Source organism: Macaca thibetana, chromosome 12, assembly GCF_024542745.1.
Source record: "Macaca thibetana thibetana isolate TM-01 chromosome 12, ASM2454274v1, whole genome shotgun sequence".
Classification (NCBI taxonomy): domain Eukaryota; kingdom Metazoa; phylum Chordata; class Mammalia; order Primates; family Cercopithecidae; genus Macaca; species Macaca thibetana.
In genome coordinates this window covers 6954004-6977887 of record NC_065589.1, presented here as the reverse complement: position 1 = coordinate 6977887, position 23884 = coordinate 6954004, and the positions used below count along the sequence as shown (strand labels likewise).

The 23884-nt window shown below is 48.1% G+C and overlaps 1 protein-coding gene across 1 annotated transcript in view; it reads left to right on the top strand.

Annotated features, from left to right (window-relative positions):
• The first annotated feature begins 8414 nt into the window (after positions 1-8414).
• The window catches only part of AGAP1 (ArfGAP with GTPase domain, ankyrin repeat and PH domain 1), a 469017-nt gene continuing 453547 nt past the window's right edge, over positions 8415-23884 (top strand). The window contains exon 1 of the mRNA XM_050751653.1: positions 8415-8506. The gene's annotated coding sequence lies outside the window, so the exon portion shown is untranslated. The remainder of the gene's footprint in view (positions 8507-23884) is intronic.

Sequence of the window (23884 nt, the reverse complement as noted above, 5' to 3'; positions counted from 1 at the left end):
CTCGGCCTCCTGGGTTCAAGCTGAGGCTCCTGCCTCAGCCTCCCAAGTAGCTGGGATTACAGGTGCACACCAGCATGCCTGGCCGAAGTTGGTGATTTTGGACAGAGGAAAGATAGCACGGTGTCATAACTCAGCAAAGGTGCTCAGCAGCTGCAGGAGTTGGGGTTCTCCGGGCTCACACCCAGCCTCTGTGTCCCTCATCCCCCTGCCCCGCTGCAAGAACCCCTCACCGTGCTCAGTGCTCCTGGCCACTGCTGACTGGTACATGGTGAGCAGAGGTTTTATTCCATCTTACTGTGTCAGACATGATCCCGGGGACCCAGTTCTTTCTTAAGAGCTCCCATGCACATTCCAACTAGGAGGGCGGGTAGCTGCCGCTCCCAGCAGCCCCTGATGTGTTTTCCTCCAAGCCTGGGGAACACAGAGCTAGGGACACGCTGTCTAATAGAGGAAGGGGAGCTGGGTGTGGTGGCTCATGCCTGTAATCCCAGCACTTTGGGAGGCCAAGGCGGGTGGATCATTTGAGGTCAGCCTGACCAACAAGGTGAAACCCCGCCTCTACTAAAAATACAAAAAATTAGCTGGGCGTGGTGGCGGGTGCCTGTGATCCCATCTACTTGGGAGGGTGAGGCAGGAGAATCGCTTGAACCTGGGAGGCGGAGGTTACAGCGAGCCGAGATTGCACCATTGCACTCCAGTCTGGACAACAAGAGCGAAACTCTGTCTTTAAAAAAAAAAAAAAAAAAAAAAAAGGAAGGGGAGCAATCATGTCCCTCCCTCTGCTGGGACGGGAGCAGCAGCCAGGGGTTGGGCTTTGAACTGGCATCGTAGGCATTTTGCTTTCCACATTTAGAGGAAAAAGATACATCAAATATTCAAGTCCCCTCGGCACAGATGAAAGATTTTTCAGATATCTCTGCAGCCAAATCCCAGATGGGATGCAGAAGGGAGAACTGTGTAAAATGACGCTCTTCCAGAAGCTGGGCTTTGTAATGGGGCTGGCAGAAATTCCCAGGGCATCGTTTGTGGCCTCGATGTGATTTTCATGTAAGTCATGGATTTTCTAAATCTTTGAGGTCAGTGGATCTAAAGAAAAGCTTGGTAAACATCCAGATGTTGTCAAACATATTTAGGTCATTGTTCTCTGACAGCTCGTGGTATTCGTTCCTACTCCAGGAGGCTCTTAGGAGAATCCAAATCTGACTCTTCCCTGTGCTTTGAGAAGGAGTGTCTGCATGCAGACCATCGTACAGATGGCGATATTAGAAGAGTTCCCTCCCGTGAATCCTGTAGAGGAAAATGTTACCAAAGAGGCCTGTTCCCCTGTGTACCTAATACTAGGAAGATCAGATAATTTGTAGGGATGTCTTGGTTTTTCTGCACACAAGCTCCAGAGCTGCTTGGAGGCTGTGTGATAGACAGCTGCAGTGTTGTGTGTTACCCTTGACCGCATCCCTCCTGTCCCTGAGCTCGAAGGCTGGATGGTCGATGGGAGTTCCTTTGGTGACTCTCTAACTGTGGCCAGAACTGGGAGCTGCTGTGTTTGTAAAGTGGCTGCTCAGTGTTGTTTGTGTTGGCTCTATAAAACAATGCTTAAAGAGATCGAATTTTAATATATAGCTTTTTTTTTATTTTTTATTTTTTTGGAGACGGAGTTTCACTCTTGTTGCCCAGGCTAGAGTGCAGTGGCATGATCTCAGCTCACTGCAACCTCTGCCTCCTGGGTTCAAGCGATTTGCCTGCCTCAGCCTCCCAGGTAGCTGGGATTACAGGTACACACCACCACGCCCAGCTAATTTTTGTTTTGTATTTTTACAGATATAAAAAAGGTTTTACCATGTCGGCCAGGCTGGTCTCAAACTCCCGACCTCAGGTGATCCACCCGCCTCGGCCTCCCAAAGTGCTGGTATTACAAACATGAGCCACCATGCCTGGCCTGATTTAATATCTTAAGTCACCTTTGCCTGACACTTGGCAAGAAAAACTACCAAGAAATATCTAATATTTTCCTTTTGTTTGGTAATAAGAATCTACTCACAACGGACACTTACTGGCTTGCTTTAAAACCAAGCTTGCGGCCGGGCGTGGTGGCTCACGCCTGTAATCCCAGCACGTTGGGAGGCCGAGGCGGGCGGATCACAAGGTCAGGAGATCGAGACCACGGTGAAACCCTGTCTCTACTAAAAATACAAAAAATTAGCCGGGCGCGGTTGTGGGCGCCTGTAGTCCCAGCTACTCGGGAGGCTGAGGCAGGAGAATGGCGTGAACCCGGGAGGCGGAGCTTGCAGTGAGCCGAGATCGCGCCACTGCACTCCAGCCTGGGCGACAGAGCGAGACTCCGTCTCAAAAAAAAAAAAAAAAACAAAAAACAAAAAACAAGCTTGCTTCTCACTGGCCTGTTTAAGTGGAAATGAAGTCTCAGCGTGGGGTCCGATGCTTCCTGTTGGCTGCATGGAGGAAAGGAAACTGGGCCTGAATCTCCCGTGTTCCTCATGCGTGGGTAGAACTAAAGCCTCTTCTTCTGTAACATGGCAGTTCCCATTCTCAGAGCATAAGGTATGTGTGAGTGATGCCACCTCAACCCTTAGCCAGGTGCAGGCGTAACAAGGGAGACCCACCTGTGCAATATAGTGAGACCCCCATCTTTACAATAAATGAAAAAAAACATTAGCCAAGCATGATGGCTCATGCCTGTAAATCCCAGCACTTTAGGAGGCCACGGTGGGAGAATCACCTGACGCGAGGCATTCGAGAGCAGCCTGGGCAACATGGCAAGACCCTCTTCTCTACAGAAAAATTTAAAAATTAGCCAGGGGTGGTGACATATGCCTGTGGTCCCAGCTATTCAGGAGGCAGGAGGATCACTTGAGCCCAGGAGTTCAAGGCTGTAGTGAGCTATGATCTTGCCACTGCCCTCTAGCCTGTCTGTGTGGTGGTGTGTTCATACACAATAGAAATGGCCAGTGTTCTGTTGGCAGGAATTGCTGTCGTTGGTCCTTAAGAAAAAACACAGGAAGGATGCAGGTGCTCAGAGGACCTTCTGGGGTCTTTTTTCCTGTTGGATCAATGTTCCTGCCTTAGAGACAGACCATACCAGTCCTTCCTCGACTAGCAGATAAGGGTCAAGTCCTCATCTCTTTTACAGTTCCATGTTTAACCTTCAGCTTTTAAAATGAGAAAAATGGGATCCCCAGTGAGTTCAGCTGGAGTGTGCCAGGCAAAGAGATGCATGCAGAATTTTCAGTTCCTAGAAGCTGAGCATCATGGCAAATCTTAGCTTAGAAACCATTCTACCATGACATTCTCAGATGAGAATTTGAGTCTCATGCTAAAAATATAAAAGTATTAATAAGACATAACTGTCTTTCTAATTGCTTCTCCTTACATGTATCTGTCAGTCAACTGGCTACCAGAAAATAGCCTTTGATGTGCCCATGGAGGGGCTCTTGGTTGGCTCCAGGGGTGGGCATGCTTGGGCCAGGGCAGAACCAGTGGTTGGCCAGTTTCTACAGTCAGCAGACGCGGTTCTGCTAAGATACTGCAAACGTGATTACTGGCTGTCAGGTTCTGTTATTTGGAAAGCCAGCCTGTGTAGCAGATGGCTCTGCTGACTGGCTACCAGAAGTTTCCTTTAAATAAGGCTTATCGACTCTAGCAACACTTGGAAATACTATTCTGAAGGAGAATGTTTGATTTATAGGTCGCTAGAAATGACCCGGGACAGAGGAGTCGTGGGACGGTGGCCAAAGCATCTCATAAAGTTGGAACTAAGGGAGCGAAGCCAGCTGCTGAGGGTGATGAATGGGGGTTAGCTAGGGCTGGCACCTTTCCTGAACTCTCTGCAGTCTTCCTCTCTCGGGCGGCATTAGTCCCTGCAGCACGGAGGCATTGCCCGGCTGCTGTTTGGTTTTGAGGTAGCAGTGAAATCAACTACATGCTTTAAAAAAAAATGGTGATATGCTCCATGGCATGGAAAAATTCAAGAAATGACAGTCTAGTGGAGTCAGTTTAAAAAACCACAGGAAAAGAAAGCATAATGCCATCTGAACATATATAGTAGTATGATTTTTTTTTTCCTCTTCAAAAAAGACTGGTCTGGCTTTGTAGAAGGGGATTTAGATTTTGGAGTGACATGTCGGGAGCATGTGTCTTCTTTGCATCGGGAGAGCCCATCTCTCTAGGGCAGTGGGGAAAGGCAATTCTCTCTGACCAGGTGTTTCAGCACCCACAGTCGTACTTGACATGGCATTATTATGATCGGTATGGAAACTAAGTGCTTCCTTCTGAGGTGGAAATGCTGAAGGATCACAAACACACTGGCTATGGCTGAAAGAGGTTCCCTGGAAGAGTCAGTGTCATCTAAGGTGGACGGAATGGATTCTTCTACTCTGCAGCCTGCATCTCATATGGCAAAGTGCAAAACCTGGGATGGATTCTAGACAAAGGTACAGTAATTGGGAGAGACAAACAGTCCAGTATTTTAGCCCTGAAGGAGTACTACTTTATTTTTTACTTTGGGCTCTATGAATGCTTCAGAGAACAAGCGAAATAGATTTGCATATCTTAATTCTGGACAAGCTACTTTCATATTAAAGTTCATCTCAGTATCTGAACATAGCCATGGTCTCAAATCGTGGGAATTGATCTCCCCTTCCCGCACCTGGCTAAGTTAGGAGCCCAGGGTTCTGGTCCCACCCTTGACAGTAGCAAAGATCTCTGTCTTTCCACGTTGCTCTGTTTCTCAACTTAAAGACCTGGGTGACCTTTAAGTCTGTACAGCTGCAGTGATAACATTTTAGACTTTTGCCAAATTTTAGTGGTGTTCATCATTAAAGAGAGGGTATGGCACTGTAGCTATCTCTGGGATTATCGCGAAGCTTTTATCTCCCTCACTGTCCTTTTGTGGTAAAATCACGTAGTCTTAGCATTTTTTGGGTGTTGTGTCAATTCTTTGAGGACAGAACCCCTGTATTGTCACTGTGTAGCATTGCAGTAGGTACTCAATATATATTCGATGAATAAATGAACCAATAGAAAAATGAGTAAGTCTGAAAGTTTGCTAAAAATGCTACCTGGAAATGTCAAGATAACATTTACATTTGATTTGCTTGGAGTTTAGTAATATTCACATGTTTACTTTTGTCTTTGTTATCAACAAAGCAGAATGCTGATGCTTACTAAGACAAAAAAAAAATGAGCACAGGCAGTGTGACCCCCAAACCCCAGATTTCACCCTTACTGAGGAGCTGTGTAGTCCTGGGGAAGTGCCCTTTGTCTCCAAGCCTCTGCATCTCCCTAACCAGATGGGCGTTAGGCTATCATTCTGAACCATTCTGACAGATGAATCCCGCCTGGCTCCCACTCTAGAAGTTGGGGGTTCTTGGTTCTTATCAAAGAGGGCTTCTTTATTGAAACTCAAAAGGTAAAATGATTCTGTCTTGGGAACCCCTCCTTACAATGAGGACGTAATAAGAGGTACCACATCCAGAGCCTTTAAAGTTTGAGTAGCTGGTAGGCTGAGGTGTGACCCTATGATGGTGAAAATCATGTTGAGGTCGAGGCCACAGAGGGTGGTCAGGTGTATTTTAAAGTATCCTTTCAAGAAAAATAAAGTGAATCACCTAGCACTCTGATATATTTCATTAAATCTGAATATTAAATTTCAAACTGTCATAAAATCCAGATTTCCTAGGCTATAACTTCTATAACTTCCTTCAAAAGCGAGCTTGCCCAATTCATTTTTATGCCACTTCCAGTGCCGTGAACACAATAGGTACCCCCACAATAAGATTAAAGTAGGGAAAGTTGGCACCTGACAATCCCTGCCTGCAAATAGCATATCCCAAAGTAATGCTTCCCCCTGGCCTGGCCACCAGCACCTTGCCCAGAAACAGCCTGTAGCAAGCTGTGGCATTTCTAGGTCTGGAGAAGGTCGTGTAAGCATGTAGTGTGATCAGGGGACATTGTATTTTTCCTTCTGAAACTTTTTCATCAAGGAAACTCTGAAACAATACATCTTGTTTAAGACAGCGTGAGGAACTGATAAGTTGATCACCTATGTCTAAATATTGTGTGGCCTGGGATAATATCCAAGACCAGTATCTGTCAGCCCACCAGGTAGGAAGTGGGGGATTTGATGGAAGAGACGTTCAGTTTTCAGTATTAATGGTGAATATTTAGCATGTACACAGAATGCCTGGCACATAGGATTTTAATCAATTTAATCTTCACAAGAATGCTCAAAGTTTAGGAGCTTTTATCGGCGCTCCTATTTTACAGGTGGAAAAGCAGGTGGTTTGTCAGTGGATAAGCCTGGCTTGCGGGCAGGCACGTCTGTCTTCTTGCTCTTAACCACAGTATTTTCCTAGGAGTCTGTCGTCATGGGGAGTAAGTGCTTACCTGTGAGGAATCTTTCCCCACACATTGGTAAACTAACCCTACGAGATTGTTTTAGAAGCTTTGCACAGAGTATGGATGATATGGTATGGTAGTGTATGGTACCATAGAAGTTTATCTGGGGTGAGATTATTGCTAATTGAAAATGAAAACAAGACAGAATTATGTTAGGAGGCAGATTGTGGCCCTTCATTGGCAGGGCATTGGTGTAAACAGCACCCTCCCCTCACAGTCACATCTCTTTGTTCTTGTCTTCCTGGAAGCCCACTTGTTCCTAGGTGAGGTTGGGGGTAACAGGTACCAAAGATACTTGGTTTTTTAAACGAGTCACATGAGTTGCATCTTCGAGGCTGCATGGTTAGGAAAGATGCCTCATATAAACGCGCAGCAGGTGAGATATGCCCCTAGTTTTGTTTTTGCAGGCCAAGCCCCAAAGTGTGCGTGGTTTTAGGGTGCAGGCTGGTGCTAGGCTAGGCCCCCCCCGAGGCTCCGGTCCGCGCTGCGCCGATCCATCCCGGCGCTTGGGCCTGCACGCCGCCGCGCTCGCCGCCGCCGCCGCCGCCGCCGCCACCGCGCTCCCGGGACTCCGCCAGCCCGGCTGGGCGCGCGGCCCGCGGTCCCTGCACGTCGGCCCCCGCCGCCCGCCCCGCCCCGGCGCGCGTTTCCATTTTAAACCGCCACCCGCCGCCCGCCACCCGCCACCCTTCGGTCGCAGCCGGCGCAGCTGTCCGCGCGTCCCGGAGCCCAGGGAGTGGCGGAGGCTGCGGAACCGCCGAGCTGTGCTGCCGGGGTGGGAGGATGCGCACGGGCCCCGCGTCGTAGACAATGAAGCCGCGGGCGCCGCCGCCCGCCCTGGGCCCTGCGCACCGCGGCCGCACCTGCCGGCGAGAGCGCTCTCGCGCCTGACCGGCCGCCTCGCCTGGCCCTGCCGGCCCATGGCTCGGCGCCCCGGGCCCGGACCCCGGCACTCGGGCGGCGCGGCGTACGGGCCGGCGGGTGCCAGGGGCGCCTTCCCCGCAGCCTGAGTGCGGCCCTCGCGGCGAGCGGGGGGCGTGGGCCACACTCCCGGACCGCCTGCCTTCCTCGCCTGACCCGGCGCCCTCCCAGCCCGCGGGCTCGCTGGATGCGGCGGGGCCCCAGTGCGCGGGCGACATGTACTTGTTGGACGGCAGCGGCGAGCACGCGTCGCCACCCGCGGACGCGATGCCGCGCGGGACGCCTCCCAGAAAGACCGTCTACCGCATCTCCGTGACCATGGTCAGGAAAGAGCAGCTGGCCGCGCCGGGCTCTGGCGGCCCGGACCCGCGCCCCGCTCGGTGGCCCCGGCCCGCGCGCTCCCCGGACGCGCCCGGGCGGCTAGAGGAGGAAGCCGAGGAGGCGGAGGGTGTGGAGGAACCGGAGGGTCGCCGGCCGCGCGCATGGGATTTCCGCACCTTCCGCACCCGCAGCACCGGGCAGCTGGAGCTGGGGCGGCTCCGGCCGTGCGCACGCGGCCTGGAGCCCGCGGACCTGGCCAGCAGCGGGCGGGCGGAGGAGGAGGGACGAGGCTCGCCCGCGCCCGGCAGCCCCGACGTGGAGGGGGCCCGGGCCGCGCCCCTGCGGCGGAGCTTGAGCTTCAGGCACTGGAGCGGGCCTGAGGCGCCGCAGGGCCGGACACTGGGCGGCGGGAGGCGCCACAGCAGCTCCGGGAGCCTGGCCTGGGCGCCGGATGACGAGGCCGCAGCCGGGGCCACCCTGGAGCCCGCGGCCGCCACGCAGCCCTCCTCGGAGAAGCGCAACACCCTGGACGTGGGCGAGGTGCTCAGCAAGAACGACACGCTATCGGACCTGGAGCGTTGGGAGCGCAGTAAGAGCAAGAACCGCACGCTAGACAACAGCGACCTGCAGCGGCTGGAGCGCGCGCGGGCGGCGGCCGGGGCCGGCGCGGCCTCGGAACACCGGCTGCTGCGCTTCTTCAGCGGCATCTTCGCGCGCAGGGATGGGGGCCCGGGCGGCGGGCCCTCCCCACGGAGCGGAGCCTCGCGGCCGCGCGGCTACTTCAGCCTGCGGCGGCCGCCAGTCGAGGCGCACTCGTCCAGCGGCGAGAGCATCGACGGCTCCCCGCGCAGAGGTGGGCAGCGTGGCCGGGGGTCCCGGGACGGGAAGGGGCGTGGTGGGGACTTGCTGGCTCCACAGTGGCCATGGAACCCGCCCTCCCGGGTCGGTAGCCGGCACGTGGCCTGGAGAGAAGTGAACTCGGGTACTGCGGTTTTCCCCAGCAGGGCGCAGCGGTCCTGCGTTTTCTGGCTGCCCCTGCGCCTGGCTGTGCGTGCCAGTTTCCCTCGGGGTCCACCACCTTCATCAAGGAGAGCTTGACCCGGGACAGGTCGCCTTGCCAGGCGGCGCCGACCTCCCTCGCGTTCTGGCTGGGCCTTCTGCGGGAGCGGGCCCTGAACTGGCTGCCCGTGACACCTGTGAGGCCGCCCCAGGGAGCCGAGGCTCGCCGGTCGCCGCCGCACAGGTGCCGCTGCCTGGGTGGGAAAAGCCGGCATTCATCCTGGCGCCCCTCCCTGCCTGCAGTCGTCTCCCTGTTGGTGCTACCATCTGTGAATGCTGTGGTGGGGCCTCAGATGACTCCGTGGCCCTCGGTATTGAGCTGGCTGTGAGGACACTTCACTACAGTGGTGAGGCGCAGGGCGGGACGGAGGCCTGTCTCCGCAGCTTTCCTGCCAGGTGGCATCTTAATGTGGAGAGCGAGTCTGGGACCGGATCTGTTTCCTCGTAATGTAGGCTAGCAAAGGGGCAGGAAAACTGCAGCCCTGCAGCCTGTTCTGAAACCTCAGGTGTCTGTTCCCTTGTGTCCTCTGACAGGGACTTTGCAGGGAGGGATCTCCAGCCAGATATGGTATTCCACTGCAGGAATCAGTTAACCTTTTGGTAGGTAGCATTTGGGGGTCAGAGCCTCCAGAAACTTCCCTTCGTGTATTCTCTTAAAATATTAGAAAGTGATGCGTGTTATTTTGTTAAAAGAATTGGTTTGCACGAAGTTGCTCCTGTCATCATTGGCGTTCAGAGGAAGTTAAGACCTGAAGGTCCCAGTTCTCTTAATAGCAGGCTTGCATCTTTGTTCTGTGGACTTTGAAGAAAACAGTAATTAGCTGCATTGGTTCCAGACGAGTTTGTATCAGAGCGAGAAAGAGAAAGGCACAGACATGATTTAGAGAGGATGCGTTTCGTTGTGGTCCCTCTTGATACAAGTTAAAAGCATTTGGGGTTTGGGTAGTTCCTCTCTGGTCAAATGGATTGATAGTAGATTTGGAGTAGTAAGGGGGTGACGTGTGTTGGAATGTTTATAGTAATGCTCAGTTTGTTCTTTGTGGTCAGTCCTTCTCTGGGTGGAATTACTTTGGTCTGAGACATAATATTAGTAGCATTGTGAGTTGTATAGAAAAATGGAAATTTAATGAACTACATTACAGCACATATGGTCAGAACTCTAGGGCCTCACTTTTTTCTGAAGTTCTAAGTAATCACGTACTCAAAAAAGCTACATGTTTCACCTGGATAAATTCTTTGCCTTTGGCTAAAATGTCTGAAATATCAATATTCTTAGGATTTTGGTGATACCAGTGTCTATTACAGGTAAAAGTTGTAGTCCCCACAGGTATCACAACCTCTCATTTTATTACACTTCTCCAGTCTTTACATGTTTGCTTCCTGTGACATAAATTATTCAGAATTTAGGTGCTGTATAAGATTTTGAATTTAGATGAGAGTCTCTAAGGTAAAAGTCAGATGCAATAGAGCCCAAGCTTGGTTTCCCTGTAAATGTCCATAGGATGCAAGTCCCCAAACCACTGGGGACAGGTGAGTTTGTAGAACTCGGAAATTTTGGATCTGAGGAAGGTAAAATGGTGTGTGTTGTAGAACACTGCCTGTGAGGTCGGGTGGCGCCCTGTAATAACATACTAGTATTTTGCAGCAAAGCCTGAGATATCCACACTCAGTGAAATAAATAGTGATTAAAAATAGCCTCATGCCAGTTAGGTTAGAGTCTGGTTTTGCCACCAAAATAATTTGCCAACCATTTATGAAAAGAAGTTCCTTCCATTCTCAGACCTTTTTGGATTTTAGATTGACAGCTAAACTGTCGTAGATCTGCAACATGATAAGCATCATGCGAAGCACCACTGGCTTTCTCTGCATCTTGGCCATAATGTTTAAAATTTAGAGTCCTTGAAAATATAAAGGAAATTAAAAATGACATCAGCTTGTGCAGGTTTTCCTTCTGTTAGAATCTTTCCATCTTCTGTAAAACAGCTAAGTAAATTTTTGAATTGGCTACAGGAAACTAAAGACTAAGTAATTATTGCATTAAATAGTCTATTTGGCTTCCCAGCGTTAAATGCTTAGGCAAGGTATTTCCATTAGCACAGGGAAGCAAGATGGCTGGAGTCTTATTTTAAAGCACACAGGGGCTCCTACATATGTGTGCCTTTGGTTTGCCTGTATTCTGAACTCAAGGCGTTAAGGATGAAAGGATTGGAACACCTACCTTTTGTAGGATGATTCTCTTGTACTCTCTGATCCTTGTTGGAACTTGTCTATTTAGGCTCTTCCCAGTTCTTCCCCCTAATGCAGAACAGTTGCCTCCCTGAGTTCAGGGCTGCTCCCTCTATGTAAGGCTTGCAGCTGATTGCAGCCAGCCAGCAGACATTCCAGAAAGACCCTCTGTCACATCGAGGGCAGTTTCGTGTTACCTGATACACATGTATTGAGGCAGAGTCCGTTGACTCAAGTATAATTTAATGCAAGGAAAGATCAAATAATAAATGATTAATGACACTGTAGGGTGTCCCCTTGCAGCGCATGCTCTGCATCCCAGTGGATGCTCTCCGAGCCGGCCCTGGAACCAGCTGCGCTGGGAGTGAAGTCCACACTGACTATGCCCATCCAGAGCATTCAGTGTCTTTAGGGTGTTCTCTAGCTGTCTGGGAGGATTGATTACAGTAATAAAGTGATTCATTGATACTCTTACTGAGGTTAGCTTTTAAAATTAGTAATTTACAACTAATTTTTGACAGCACATTTTATGACTGGCTTTGTTCTTTAATTTCTGATTCCCTTGATTTATATCACTCAATTACTGTAGGGTGATAGACCTTTTTTTTTTTTTTTTTTTTGACGGAGTCTCACCCTGTTGCCAGGCTGGAGTGCAGTGACCCAATCTCGGCTCACTGCAACCTCCCCCTCCCAGGTTCAAGCGATTCTCCTGCCTCAGCCTCCCGAGTAGCTGGGACTACAGGCGCCCGCCACCATGCCCAGATAGTTTTTGTATTTTTGGTAGAGAGGTGGTTTCACCACGTTGGCCAGGATGGTCTCCATCTCTTGACCTCTTGATCCACCCCCTCAGTCTCCCAAAGTGCTGGGATTACAGGCATGAGCCACCGCACCCTGTTTTTGTTTTTGTTTTTGTTTTTTTAATCATTTTAAACAAACAACCTTCAGTGGAGAATGTGAGGACACAACAATTAAATGAAACAATTTGATAAATTTTGATTTTTAAATTTGATTTGTTCCTGAAAAGGACACTTGTAAGGAAACTATGTAATTCAGTGTTTCTCATTTGAAACATTTTGAACTGATCACAGTTTTTTGTTATTAGAATTGATTAGCTACAGTCTTTTGTTGTTACAATTGAATATTCCTAGAGTTTGCTTGCTTTTTGTAAATGACTCCAGATAGCAATTTGGGAAACTCCTCATTATTTTTGTTTAGGGCTAAAATTATTCTCCTGGAGACAGAGCAGTTGTACTTGGGGTACATGGAAGAGCTGTGCTGAAGGTCCGCCAGGGAACCTTCTAAGCCACCCGGGGTCTGTGTCCTGCTGTGTTTATTTCCTTAGATTGGAGCCCAAGTTTCAGCATAGGTCACCTGTTAACATCTTTCTCTTTGATGACTTGGGGTGGAATATCCTGCCACCAGGGGAATGTTCAAAAAGTACATCTGCTCCAGAGGTCCTCCAGTGTTAACACGCACATTACAGCAAATTATTGGGTTATACAGTTAACAAATACGTTTTGTTTGGAGCTGTAAGACCCAATTATAAAGCACCAGTAGTTTTGTTTTTTTAAGTAATCTTATTGTCTCTAATGCGTTAACAAACATATATTGCGTTTCTATGGTGTGTTCTGCGTTCACTAGGCAGTGGGAGCTGGGGCTAACTAGAGCACAGTTCCTGTCTTCACAGGTCAGTAGCACACTGGAGGAGATGGAAACGATTGAATGAATCACAGCCTCACGGGGTACTTGAGGGAAGATATGACTATTTCTCTGCACAGCATATCTCCATTAGAGCACTAGTCGCACTGTGTAATAATAACATTGCATACATGCCTGCCACTTCTAACTAGTGAGTCCTTCCTGGGCATGAAGCATGATCATTCCCCTGTGTACTGCAGAGTTATAGACACCGTGCTTGACACGTAGATTTTAGTAAATGTTTGTGGGAGGAACTAATGAGAGAACTAGAAGAGGGAGTGAATTGAATGTCCTTGAGTTAATGGAAAGGAGTTAATGAAGGCCTCACAGAGGGGTAAACGAGCTGGATCTTGTAGGATCTGTAGGAGTTTACCAGGTAGAGACGACTCCACCAGCAAGGTGTTTGGGATTTCTGTAGTTAATTGCTAAGAATTTATTCGTGTTCCCCAGATCTTTATGACTAATGCTAACACTAAACATAAAACAGGATGTTACTCTTTCTACAGTGAGCTTTGGTGTTTTTGTTTTTGAAAACTATTTTTGGTATATGGTTTTTGTTTCTGATAGGAATTCTCCTTTAGGCTATTGTCAATTTATTTTCCTGTAATCATTCGAAACAATTATATTAACTTAAAATGATGTCACAGTGAGTGAAATAATGACAAAAAAGTTTTAGTTATTGAGGGTAGTCTCGTGATGAGCTGAAGTGCGCACAGCTGCACTCATGTTGCCAGGTGATTAAGAACAGAATTGGTATTAAGGTCAATGGATTAGCAGAAAGGGGGGAGATTATTGTCTCTTCGTTATTTAGAAAGAAGTACCATCTGCCCATGATCGTTTTGGTTTAGGTTTTGTTCAGCCCAAATTAGAATCCGCTGTGGTGTTGATTTTTCCTTATGGATGGCAATCCTAGAACTGTGTTTCCCATTGTTGATACATGCACTCACCTTTGCTAGTTCTCTCTTCTCCTATTAAGACATGAATGTAGCTGCTCCTTTAATTTCTTTTAGCTAGTTTTAATTCAACAATGGGTCTTGGCCCTTTGTTTTCTTATAATCTTTTATTGTGTTCATTTTCCTGGTTGATTTTTAATTGTGACATCACTAACAGCTCTAAAGAGTCAGAAAGCTTACCAGGCAGCACGCTTCCCTGGGTCAGAAGATGGGAGTCCTCTCCTCTCTCATTCAGTACCAGGGTGTACCAGTGAGAGGCTTGTGAAGGGATTGTTTCGGCGGCTCCTTGTCTAACAAATGAAGATAATTTTTATGAGGTGCATTTTGGTCGGTGGGAGTGGAAGGGAAAATGATGGTTGCTTTCCTATACTGTCCTTTGTTGGGAATGGTGAAAATATTTTGAATCTGTTTCTGGTGTGATCGTTAGGTCCAAGATTTCACGTGACGTCATGTGCCGGGTGTTTTGGTCAGCATGCAGGAACGCTCCTTTTCTCTCTGTACGGCCTTTGGGGGCATCGTTTGAGTGGATGTTCATTTGTTTGAAACGACTGTCAGAGGGAATCTTGTGTTCCTTTGCTCTCTGTGCCTGTCATTGCAAGGGCTTCTTTGAGCTGGTCTGCTGACCGTCAGGCACTTGAGACTGACTCGGTGAACAATGCCGCCAGCCTTTCTGACACGGGCCCCGCCCTCTCTGACTCCTACACAGGGTCAGAATCACTCAGATACCACTTCTGTTGGTGGAGGTGAGGGAAGAATATTTACCCAGTTTCTGCCTTTCTGCCCCCATTAGCTCTTTACAGAAAAAAAAAAAAAAAGCAAAACCAGTTGTTCTGTGAAATATGCAAAGCAGGGTTTTGGCCTTGAGGATGTGTGTTGGTGACTTGCTTTCCTGTGCCGTAAGTGCTGCTGCCTCAGGAGCCGGCACAGTCACTTATGGCGCTGATGGGCCTGCGCGGCACTGGTCTTGCTCCTCTGGTGCCAGTGCAGCTCGTTGACAGCTCCAAGATACTTGGATATCTCACTCTTCTGGCTATTTCAGTTGCCAGACTAGAATCCCAACCTTCTGAGAGTCTGTTCTCTTTTGGATTTGTTCATAGATGCCTACTCTGCTCTCCTGATCTGGTTCATGAACACTCGGGAAGCCAAGTTCATTGAAGACACTGTGGATGTGTCATTTGGAAGAGGAGACTGGAGCATGGAGGCTTTGTTCCTAGTATTAGAGAAACAGACATGGAAAGGACACAGTGTCTAGTGCTGCTTAAGGAAACTTAAAGGCAAAAGGATTTGGGCTCCGAATTAGGAAGTCATTTCTCACAAGCAGAGCTGTTCCGATGTGGAAGAAGCTGGCTTCTCCTATCACTGGAGGCACCCAGACTCGGGCTGGTGAGGGACTGTTAGGATGGGGGCTGTGTGTGTGGTCACGGGTAGAATTGGTGGTCTTCAAGTCCCATCCTAGTTTTCAAGGTCTAGAGTCCTTTCAGAATCTAGGATTTGATTTTTCACCTGGTCTTCTCTCAGCGGTTACTTTTCTCCCAGATTTAAAGGAAGATAATTGTCTGAAGTTTCTTTGGACTGTCCTCCTGCCTGCCTGCCTCCCGCCCCCACCTTGAAATCCTGGTATATGCTGCCGGCTCACCTGAGACGTAGTAAGAGTTCTGCCTGTCAGCTGCAAAGTGCTGGGTGGAAGGTCCCTGCTTCCCACTCTCCTTTTCCCGCCTGCCAGCCCCACAGTAGTGCTGCCTGGGCTTGTGTTTGGCCATGAAGCCCCTCTCAATACTGATGCCATTTGCCTTCTGGGCATCCAGATGGCGAGTGGTGGCTGGGCATGATCTTAATCGGATTCTCCCTGTGCACAGTCTTGACTCAAAAACTGATTTCAGGTGTGTGGATAATACAATGATGGTGGCAAGAAAGAATGAACGCTTTTCTATTGGTTGTTGGAACACATTTAAATTGCCATATGGAGAAAGCAGTGTCTTGATTCAGTGGAGTGGATTTAGTCTTCACAACAATACTTCGGTTAGTAAGGTGGTTCTGCCTAGTTATCTACGTCTCTGAGCCCTGCCTACCTTATGCCAGTAAACAAATGTGTCACTGTACAGCCCAGCACCATATCTTTGTTTTATTTGATTTAGCTGTAATACGGGTTTTGCAAAAGACCTAAAAATAGAAACATTGCATATGTGGCTATGTTTGTATTTATAGTTACTATGAGATACACATTTGCTCAGGTGGATTTTTAATATCCCGAAGCTACAAGTATAAGCCAACCTTGTATTTTGCTTTCACTGTTTTCCCCTGTGTTTTCTCATGATCTTCAATTTAACTACTTCCTTTAAAATTATCGACCATTGTTACCTTAAAATTATAAACGGGAAGAATAAAGCTCTTTTTTTCCTTTGGCTTAATCCCCTTCCCACTCCTCTTATTCGTAGAACTGGAGGAGTAACGATTACTTGGCAGCATATGGATTCGTCTCATTCCTGGTACAAGCCAAATACGTGTTTATGTTGGAGAGCCAGTCTGAGTGCTGCGTCCCAGCGTCACCTTTCATAATCCCTGCTGTGCCTTCTTCCGGAGAGCTGGCACCAGAGAGCATTGCCTGGAAAGCAGAGTAATCTGTGTTCTTGAGATTTTAGAGAATAAGGATGGATATTCGTTGTTGGGTGTGACTTTCCATCTTCAGAGTAAGAAAGCATTGACACAATATATCGATGAGGTTTGTTCACTGGAGTGTAATAAAGGTCATTCGGTGAATTCGGTATTTTCAGATATTTAGGTTTTTTTTTTTTTTTTTTTTTTTTTTTTTTTTTTTTTTTTTTTTTTGGAGACGGAGTCTTGCTCTGTCGCCCAGGCTGGAGTGCAGTGGCCGGATCTCAGCTCACTGCAAGCCCCGCCTCCCGGGTTCACGCCATTCTCCTGCCTCAGCCTCCCGAGTAGCTGGGACTACAGGCGCCCGCCACCTCGCCCGGCTAGTTTTTTGTATTTTTTAGTAGAGACGGGGTTTCACCGTGTTAGCCAGGATGGTCTCGATCTCCTGACCTCGTGATCCACCCGTCTCGGCCTCCCAAAGTGCTGGGATTACAGGCTTGAGCCACCGCGCCCGGCCAGATATTTAGGTTTCTAATATGATGCGAATGGTGTTACGTGGATCTGTGTTATACTGACGCTGACATTTTGACTGTCATTTGTAAGTAACGTACGACTACTTTGGATCAAAAGCACCATGGCTTAACCGTTGAAGATAATGTTACAAACTTAGATAATGGTTGTGCCAGCAGGTAACTAGTGAGAGGAACTTTAGCTTTATATGCCAGAGATCAGAGCACAGGGAGCTGGCCCCATGGCTGGCCTTCCTTGTGGCTACCCATGCCCTGCAACTGAAGAGCGGTGATTAAATATATATTCATAGAAGATTGATAAAATCTACTTTGTCCGTGGAAATGAGCTAAAATATTAAGAATTCGAGGATGTTTGGCCAGGATTTGGTCTTTGATTTGGCTGCGGGAGAAGTGTTGGGCCTGAGCCCTGGTGGGGGTGGGGTGGGGCAGGGGTTTGAGTGTGAATGCTGGTGTCCAGAGGGGTCAGGGGCCCTGCAGCCCTCTCTGGAAGCTGTGACTTGGGAAGCACGCTCGTGACCATTTGGACCCATCTCAGGTGACTTGATGTGTGATCCCCCCGTCTCTGTTCTGTGGCTCTCTGTGGGCCTGGGGAAGGGGTCCCAGGCATCCCCTTGATGCCATGGGGGGAGGCACCGAGAGCAGAAGGCTGGCTTCTCCTGGTGTCTTGTTCTTGGCAGGGAGCAAGTGACATCCATTTTGGCTGGAGCTGACATGGTGAGGGTACCTGCGTAGGTGTGTGCAGCTGGGGCTGTACCTGCCCGGAGCATCCTGGCGTGGGTCTCCTGCCTGAACCTCTCCTTGTTGGGAATGCTGTCCTTAGGCACATCCTCAGCTTCAGGCCTCACCAGAAGAATCGCCTGGCCTGGTGGGAAGAGAGTGGCTGCGGGCTCCCACAGGTTCAGCTCAGAGTCCCACTCTACACTTCCTGGGCCAGCTTCCCCCTCTGAACACCTGAGCCGACACTGGGACTGTGAACCCAGATACGATGACTGTGCTCACAGCTGCAGCTCAGGATGCAGCCAGCTGTGTTTTTCCTACTTCCTCTCAGCTGGGCAGTTTGCTGGCCTCTGAAAATTTCAGCCCTTTTGACACTGATCCTTCTTACGCGCCTCCCAAGGAGGAAGCATGCACTAGAGCGGAGGAGCAGGTGACTGCAAACCTGGTGCCGTGCTAGAGCGGGAGAGGGGTGACTGTCCTGTCACCTTTCCTCCAGCTAGTGAACCATCTTGTCTGCTCCCTTCTCCCAACACAGCCCACACGTGGACAGCCAGACACATGCAGAGCCATCGTTTTTTCAAAAACCTGTGAAAGTGTAAAGGCTTTGTTCACTCATTCTTGAGACTAACAGTTCAAGTTCACAAGACAAGAATAAATGTGGAATACAGTATGCACCTAAAAATATAATACAGTTTTAATTTTCATCTGTACCGTTAGCATTGACCAGCACTTACTGAATGATGTGCTCTTAGACTCTGTGTTAATTGACTTTTAAAAGTGGATTGTTAATAGAGCAGTAGGTTGGAAATTACAGTATTGGCGAAATTTATTGTTTTCCACGTGTGTATACCTTAAGTACTCTAAAGGGTCTAATTTAGTTTGCTTGTAGTTTTTTTTTTTTGAGATGGAGTCTTGCTCTGTCGCACAGGCTGGAGTGCAGTGGTGCGATCTTGGCTCACTGCAGCTTCCGCCTCCCGGGTTCAAGCAGTGCTCTGCCTCAGCCTCCCAAATAGCTGGGACTACAGGCATCCGCCACCACGCCCGGCTAAATTTTTTTTTATATTTTTAGTAGAGACGGGGTTTCACCATGTTGGCCAGGCTGGTCTCGAACTCCTGACCTCGTGATCCACCCGCCTCAGCCTCCCAAAGTGCTGAGATTACAGGCATGAGCCACCGTGCCTGGCCTCAGTTTGCATATTTTATACTGTGTTATAAAACAGTATCAGCACTTTTGTTTGTTTTAATGTAGAAATAACTATATATACATTGTGGACTCCTCCTTTCAAGATGGGCATATTTCATTTTCACTCTGAACTAGCTTGGTGGCTAAGAATGAGGCGTCTGGAGCCAGGAACCTGTTTGGTGGGGGTTTTGTTTTGTTTTGTTTGAGATGGAGTCTCACTCTGTTGTCCAGGCTGGAGTGCAGTGGTGCAATCTCGGCTCACTGCAACCTCTGCCTCCCAGGTTCAAGCGATTCTCCTGCCTCAACCTCTCAAGTAGCTGGGATTACAGGTGTGTGCCACTATGCCTGGTTAATTTTTAAAAAATTTTTAGTAGAGATGGGGTTTCGCCATGTTGGCCAGACTGGTCTCGAACTCGTGACCTCAAATGATCCGCCCACGTTGGCCTCCCAAAGTGCTGGGATTACAGGCCTGAGCCACCATGCCTGGCCCAGAACCCTGAATTTGCCGGTTACTAGATGTGTGACCTTTAGCAAGTTATTTAACCTGTCTGTGCCTTAGTTTTCTCACCCGAAAAGCGAGGACTGGCAATGGCATTTTACCTGCTGGGCGTTGGTGAGTGAACTCGATATGTGGGAGTGTGCGCATGTGCGTGTGTGTGTGTGTTTTCAGGCAGCACGAGCGTGGAGTTCGTGTTCCGGCTTGTTGCCAGCTGCTGTAGTTTACAGTCCTTTTTGTTGATGGACTCATCCCACCCCCTCCAACACAGGGAATGTTCTGGAAGGAAGTGCGGCTACCCTGCCATGGTTCTGTGTCTATGGGAAATCTTATTCTCCTGGAAAACCCAAAGTAAATTATTTTCTTTAAGACAGAACTGGGGACTGGCGCGGTGGCTCAACTTCTGTAATCCCAGCACTTTGGGAGGCCAAGGTAGGCAGATCACTTGAGGTCAGGAGTTCGAGACCAGCCTGGCCAACATGGTGAAACCCCATCTCTAGTAAAAATATTAAAAAAATTAGCCAGGCATGGTGGTGGATTCCTGTAATCCCAGCTACTCGGGGGGCTGAGGTGGGAGAACCGCCTGAACTCAGGAGGCAGAGATTGCAGTGAGCTGAGATCGCACCACTGCACTCCAGCCTGGGCAACAGAGTGAGACTCCATTTCAAAAAACAACAACAAAAAAGACAGAATTGGTAAAAAATACTGACCCCTTGGAAAGAATTAACTATTTTAGATACCATTGTTTTATTAAAAATGTACTTGCCTCCCTCATATTTGATATAATGCCATCTATGTTTGTATAATTTATAAATATTGTACAATACTTAATAGTATTATATTTAATATTTATAAATTATACAATAAATTTATAGATTATAAAATAAGTTTAGTTATTTTAATATTTAAATGTGTTACATGTAAGTTTGTAAAATTTAGGAATAACTTGTTAGAAAGACAAAGAAGCTCTGGATTGAAAGGTGTCTGCTAAGGTCAGGAGTCCAGCTCGCTCCCCTTCAAGGAGATGGCCTTTCTTTTTTTTTCTTTCTTTCTTTTTTTTTTAATTATACTTTAAGTTCTAGGGTACATGTGCACAACATGCAAGTTTGTTATGTAGGTGTACATGTGCCATGTTGGCTTGCTACTACACCCATCAACTCGTCATTTATATTAGGTATTTCTCCTAATGCTATTCCCACCACCCCCAACCCCCTGCCCCCGCCGACAGGCCCTGGTGTGTGATGTTACCCGCCCGGTGTCCATGTGTTCTCATTGTTCAACTCTGACCTGTGAGTGAGAGCATGTGATGTTTGGTTTTCTGTCCTTGTGAAAGTTTTGCTGAGAATGATGGTTTCCAGTGTCATCCATGTCCCTGCAAAGGACATGAACTCATCCTTTTTCTTTCTTTTTCTTTCTTTTCTTTCTTTTTTTTTTTGAGATGGAGTCTCACTCTGTCATCCAGGCTGGAGTGCAGTGGCGCAATCTTGGCTCACTGCAACCTCTGCCTCCTGGATTCCGATGATTCTCCTGCCTCAGCCTCCTGGGTAGCTAGGACTACAGACAGGCACCACCATGCCCAGCTAATTTTGTATTTTTAGTAGAGATGGGGTTTCACCGTGTTGGCCAGGCTGGTCTCGAACTGCTGACCTCATGTGATCTGCCCGCCTCAGCCTCCCAAAGTGCTGGGATTACAGGCGAGAGCCACCATGCCCAGCCAAACGCATCGTTTTTTATGGCTGCATAGTATTCCATGGTGTATATGTGCCACATTTTCTTAATCCAGTCTGTCACTGATGGACATTTGGGTTGGTTCCAAGTCTTTGCTATTGTGAATAGTGCCGCAATAAACATACATGTGCATGTGTCTTTATAGTAGCATGATTTATAATCCTTTGGGTATATACCCAGTAATGGGATTGCTGGGTCAAATGGTATTTCTAGTTCTAGATCCTTGAGGAATCGCCACACTGGGAGACAGCCTTTCTTAAGGCAATCATGAGACCCAGCCCATCGTGGCCTGGTGAAGGAGCAAGACCTAGGATTCACTTTCAGTTTGCTTATATGTATATATATACATATATAGATACACACCTATGTAGGTGTATGTATACGTATACACATATATACACACCTATATATGTATGCACATGTATCTGCATATACATATATACACATATGTGCATGTATGCATATATGTATGTATATATATGTGTGTGTGTGTGTGTGTGTATTTTTTTTTGAGACAGGGTCTCGCTCTGAAGCCCAGGCTGGAGCGCAGTAGCATGATCATGGCTCACAACAGCCATGGGCTTAAGCAATCTTCCCACCTCAGCCACCCAAGTAGCTGAGGCTACAGACACATGCCATCATGCCCAGGTAATTAAAATAATTTTTTTTTTTTTGGTAGACATGAGGTCTTACTGTGCTGCCCAGGCTGGTCTCAGAGCCTTGAGCTTAAGTGAACCTCCTGCCTCTGCCTCCCAAATGTTGGGATTACAGGTCTGAGCCCCTGGGCTTGGCCTAGGAAGGCTTTTTGAATAATCATCTTGCTCACTCTCTTTCTGCTCACTCTCCACTCAGTCCTGGTGAACCCTGCTGGAATGTATTACATGTCTGCTCACTTGACATGCAGATTGCAGATCAGGTGGGCGGGAACTGATAACAGTCTCGCTTGGCCTCAGTTTCCTCGTATGTCCAGTGAAGGGATGCACCCTAGCTCTAAAAGTAAACATTATTCTCAACAGAAGAATCTGGGCATTTGCTATCAAACAGATTCCTATTCTTCAGGCAGTTAATTTTCCACACCGCAGGAGATGTTGGCGACATTTCACATTTCTTTGAAGTCTAAGGTAGATATTGATCCCTTGGAAGGAGATTAAGTTCTCCAGTTCCATCAGGTGTAATGATTTCAGTTTTAATGTTCCTAGGTGGCGAGTGCTAACCCAAACCTTTCGTGTGTCGGAATGTCATCCCTCTGCAGACCTTTGAGTCCAGATTTCATTTGTAGTTGACCTTTGGGGGTGACAGTCTGATATGTGTAAATTGTAATAGCCCTTCATCGTAGATACCAGTTTAAAGTTCATTTTAGGTGAGTTTCCAAACAGATACATTGGAGGTATATCAGTTTAGTTTGATAAACATGCAGATAAAAACGTATTCCATGAGGACCAGCTTTTGAAAGATGGTTTACATGACCTGATGAGTTTTCATTTTGTCCATTTCCAAAATACACAGGGATGTAGGAACGCCTGAACACCACCTTCATTCAGATCAGACTTATTTTCCTTCGCAGGATGTGGCTAGAGATTTATTTAAGACATTAGCTGTGATGAGGAAGGTCAGATAACTTAAGTGAGGGAAAAGTACACATTACCGAGGAATCAGCGCTCTCTGGTAGAAGGATGTGTTCCTGGATTTTTCTTTTTCTTTTTCTTTTTTTTTTTTTTTGATTTTCTTAATCTCTGCCTTCTGACTATTTATTTATTTATTTATTTATTGAGGTGGAGTCTCACTCTGTCACCCAGGCTGGAGTGCAGTGGTGCAATCTCAGCTCACTGCAACCTCCACCTCCTGGGTTCAAGCTATTCTCCAGCCTCAGCCTCCAGAGTAGCTGGGATGCACCACCATGCCCAGCTAATTTTTGTATTTTCAGTAGAGACGGGGTTTCACCGTGTTGGCCAGTCTGGTCTCAAACTCCTGACCTTGATCAAGTGATCTGCCTGCCTCGGTGTCCCAGAGTACTGGGATTACAGGCGTTGAGCCACCATGCCCAGCCTTGCCCTCAGATCTTGAACCTCCTGTCTGCTCTTGCTGGGCTGTAGTGGATAGAGGTGTCAGTATTTTCGGTGTGTGACCACTCCTTTTGCTTGTTGGTGTTGGGGGTCCGTGATGTCTGTTTGGGGAGCAGGTGTGTGCAGGAAGGAATCTGCACTCTCCACTTTTGCTTTCCCGACATTGTTTTTTTCATTCTCTCTGGAAGGTCATGAGGGTCCCCTCCACTCACTCACCTCTCACATTTCCAGCCCCCCCCCCCCCCCACTTCAGACAGACTTCTGAAACTTTCTGCCTCTCTCGGGGTGCTTAGTATGCCCTGCAGACGTAAGCTGCTTTCAGAAAAAGCCAGATCCCGCCACATGAAACTGCAGGCCCTGCTAGAATCTGTTGAATCCTACATCTCCAGTTTTGGGTGGGTGGGAAGTGGGAATTGGAATTTTTTCCTTTGGTTGAGATTTTCGTCATGACCACGTGTGTTCCCGTTTAGACTAGACAAGGGAGTCACCACTGCTGAAAGAAGAGTCATTGTTTATTCGTTTTGTATTGGAGGAAATGAGCATTGGCATGTTTTGGTGACATCTCGGAGGAGCAGGGGAATCAATGGCAGGGCTAGGCCTGGGTCCCCTCATCCTGTCCCCTAATTCACCTGCTAGTGCTATTTGAGGGCCAGAACCACCTGTGCCTGTGTTTAGACGGGGTTTGTTGCTGTGCCACAGTAACGCAGTTGCAGCAGCAGCAGCAGCAGCAGCCACACCCGTGTGACGTTCGCCAAGCTGGGTACTGTTGGAAGCACTTGGCATGCATTTGTGCAGCGATTCCAGCAACAACCCTGTGCGGTCGCTTATTGTCCCGTAGATCTGTAAGATTGATTGATTATCTGTAGGAGACATCTACATATACATAGTTATAGAGCAGTGAAGAAATAAGCCCAAGGCTATCCCATGAGTTAGGAGCTTCAGGGCTTCTGTGCTTTGCTGGCCCTTGTGCTGCCTTCAGTAGATGG